At 32.4% G+C, this 3763-nt stretch overlaps 1 long non-coding RNA gene across 1 annotated transcript; it reads right to left on the bottom strand.

Annotated features, from left to right (window-relative positions):
• Window positions 1-526: 526 nt before the first annotated feature.
• Window positions 527-2020, bottom strand: LOC120092952. Its single transcript, XR_005486230.1, has 3 exons — window positions 1991-2020; window positions 1354-1439; window positions 527-680 (listed from the first exon to the last, which is right to left on the bottom strand). It is a non-coding gene; the product is annotated as an uncharacterized LOC120092952 (long non-coding RNA).
• Window positions 2021-3763: the final 1743 nt, after the last annotated feature.

The raw sequence follows: 3763 nt of genomic DNA, 5'->3' as shown, positions 1-3763 counted from the left end.
CGGTTTAAAACTGACATTATAGCGATACAATGTTGGTGGAAATCTGACATCGAAGATCATGTTATAAAAAGTCTTTCATGTTGGTTTAAACCGACATTATAGCTGATCGAAATTTCAATGCCAATTATCTTCAATGTCAGTTGAAAACCGACATCGTACACCATCTACTATATCTGTTTTTTTACCATTTTTTTCAATAATTGTCCAATATTTTTTTTAATGCTCACTTTTTAAAATGTCCAATTCAGTTTTAATGTCATCAAAAAGTTAAAAACTGACATTAAATGTCTCGTTTTGTGTCAGGAAATGTCCATCTTCGTATTTTATAAAAAATATATATAAAAAAATTGTTTGTTGTAGTGCATACCTACGATAATATATGCATGATTATTGTTCTATGTGACAAGCTAACAATATTTCTCTTCCACCTATAAATGTCCCAAATCGAAACCTAAAATATAACAATAGACACAACAATACACTCCACCACAAAACTAAATACAAAGTTACCTAAAATACAATCACACACATCCATATAATTATATGAAAATGTTAAAGAGAAAGGAAACCAGTAAGAGACAACAAGCCACTTGGAGAAGTTCTCTAACTCAGTGTAATCAATATTTAAAATCATTGCCTGATATCATGCTTTGGCTGCTGTCTTTTACTACTGCAGCCTCCTGAAGAAAAAATGCCCACATGGGTCAATAGAGATCACAATATCATATCAAGAAAGAGTAGATTAGCAATTAGTTCAAATAAAAGAATGGACCACCAATTCAAAAATGCTTCATCAATGTCTATAGGAAACAAAACATATGTATCAATCAAAGAAGATGGGTTTGCTAAAAGCAGTTAGAAGAGTGGAAGCTAAAACCGTCGCCAACATCCAATATTGGATATCTAAGTAGCGCACAAGCAGAGATTTAGGAATTGTGTACTATAACTCATTTCATTATCAAATGTCACAGGTGAACACAGATATAACACCAAAAATTGATTAAAAAACGAGAAAAGAAGATCAAAAGTAACCCTTCAACTCTGTATCCATTAGGTTTCATAACATCTAGTATTGATGGCCCCTCCCCAAAATCAGATCGGATAGAATGATGAAAATAATGCAAGCTAGTATAATATTTAAATGGCCAATCAAAGAAGTTAAACCAATAAAGAAAAAACTTGTTTCACATCTTTTCCTCCAATATTAACACCAGCTTTAACAATGAATTGATATCCTCAAAAAACTTGAGTAGTGCCAACATTTAACATAAAATTGACATACTTGGAAGCTAATATGAATAGCCACGGCAAAAACTCAAGACCTCTAGTTTATTTAGAAGGAATATGTACAACCTGCTTGAATAAGTAGCAACCATGTCAGGATGCAGTTCCTTTATAATTCCAAGTCAAAGATTGTACTCCCCAGCAGGACTAAGACACTGCAAAAATATGTAGACAAATAATTTATACAAACTTAAATCAAGCCAAACATAAATCAAGCTTACAAACTCTGTACATTAACTCTAAGCTCAAACCAAACAATAAATCAAGCCTACCAACTCCATTGACTCTAATAAAATCAAGCCCACAAAACACATGGGTCTTTTCTTTCAAACTACAAATTTGTCAATTCTACCAACTCCAAACACCAAAACCTTTAAAAACCCACCAAACTACACACTATCCTATACAAATCATGGTACCATAAGCCAAACATAGACTTACATTAACTTAAGTGTAATGTATTATCTTCAAGCTACAAATTTCCAGATTTCCCAACTTCCAACTTCCAGCTCCACATGCTCTCCATTGATATGCATTTCTAGCCGCTCGAAACTAAAGCATAAATCTAAATAGAAACTTGAACAGAAGAACCCCTTTATTTTCATGTAAACCCCCACCCCTACAAATTACCCCCAACTCTTACAATCTAGGATAGAGTATGAGTATGTAACGAATGGAATTACAAGAAATGAAATTAGGAATTTACCAGCAACAAGATCCTTGGTGGAAGTGGAAGCCATGGGAGTAACTGAAGTCAATGAAAAGAACAAAATTTGAGAAAGGTTAAAGCCACAGAATCAGGAAAACTATCATTTCGGAATTGAATACTAGAAATGGAGTAGAAGAAAAGAATGAAAGACGGAAAAGAAAGAAATGATGGGGAGAAATCAAAGAACCTTTGTAATGGAAGCTTCAAACATGACCTGCGATGGAGATTCAGAGATTGAAGATGAAGCAAAAGGCCGATGGGTGACCAAAGAAAAGTAGATGAAGGTCAGAACTTTGTAGATATGAAGATAATATAAATCACTTCACTTCTTCATCTATCAAAGATATAGTTCATGTGTCCAGAAAAGTAATGAATTGTTGAGGACACAAACGCGATACATAAATTGAACTTGGTATCTGAACTTCATGAGCAAGTCATAATAAATAGTTTAGTTTTAGCCATAACAAGCCAATCTTAACCAAATCATGTAATATTAAGAATCATGTAATATGAAGAATCCATGTTTCATTTACTTGAGGTTGTAATTGGTATTCCCTCTCCCACATCTTTCCATTCCATTTCTTTCCCGTCCATTCAATTTCTTTCCCTTTCCCACGTCTTTCTATTCCTTCTTCTTCCCTCTCCTACACGATTTTCCTGTCATCCAAAAACTCCCACCAATCTTTTGTGGAATTCAGAAGAACACGTGTATTTGGGTTATTTCATATTTGTCTTTCAATTATAGTTTATGTCTACAATGAAGATGATACAAGTAATTAAAATGCAAATTTTCTTTTTCCTTTTTCGTATATTTTACTTGAAAGAAAGTGGTGTAAATATATGTTGCTAAGATTTTGTTATTGGTCACAGTTTTGATTATTACAAATGTTCACAAGTCACGTTCTCTGTCATTCCATATGAGTTGAAAATGGGGACAAGAATTTCGAGGAACATTTCATTTCTGAGCAGAAGAGCCATTTTCATTTTTAAGTAGTGTTCGATCGATTACGTATTAATCAATATTCAATTGATTGGTCTGAGGTTATCGATAAAAAAGATTTGTCTAAGTCACTTCGTTTCTTTTTATCCAAGTTACTTGTTTTTTCGTCCAAGTTTCTTCTCTTTCTGTCTAACTCACTTCCTTTTTTCTTTGTGAGTTTCAAGAATATTCCCCTTCATAGGTCCAAGATCCACATCTATGAATTGAAAGGTCCGAATGATCAACTCTGCAATCAGTTATTAAAATCAATAGGTCTTCAAATCGTTCATTTGAAAAAATTGAAACCCTTCTTATTGGATGAAACGAAAAGATAGGTTCAAAAGTAAATTTTGCATCATCTTGAAATAATTATCATGTCTTTTTAATGATTTTTGACAGTAATGTTTATAATTTCTTCCAAATGACTATGTATGCATTGTAGGTTTTGATCCTTGAGTTATAGAGCTTATAGTTGGAGCTTAATTTGAGTAACTTGTTATATGTATTATTTGGAGATTTTTTTCCCCTAAATCTATGTGATGCTGATATGTGTGAATTTGGAATGTTTGATCCAAGCCAAAATTCAAAACCTACCAATTAAAGCTTTTTTTCATTAATTTTTATCAATAGTTTAACCTATATTAACTTTCATGTCTAAACAATAAGATTTAGATGAAAATGAACTGTTTGGATAGTTTTTATTAAAAGAATGATCGATTCAAAGCTATTTTCTACATTTCTTGGTATTCAGAAAGCAATGATATTATAGGTGAGTTCTCTTGAAAATATAA

This window comes from Benincasa hispida, chromosome 12, assembly GCF_009727055.1.
Source record: "Benincasa hispida cultivar B227 chromosome 12, ASM972705v1, whole genome shotgun sequence".
Classification (NCBI taxonomy): domain Eukaryota; kingdom Viridiplantae; phylum Streptophyta; class Magnoliopsida; order Cucurbitales; family Cucurbitaceae; genus Benincasa; species Benincasa hispida.
This window is presented reverse-complemented; position numbering and strand designations above follow the sequence as displayed.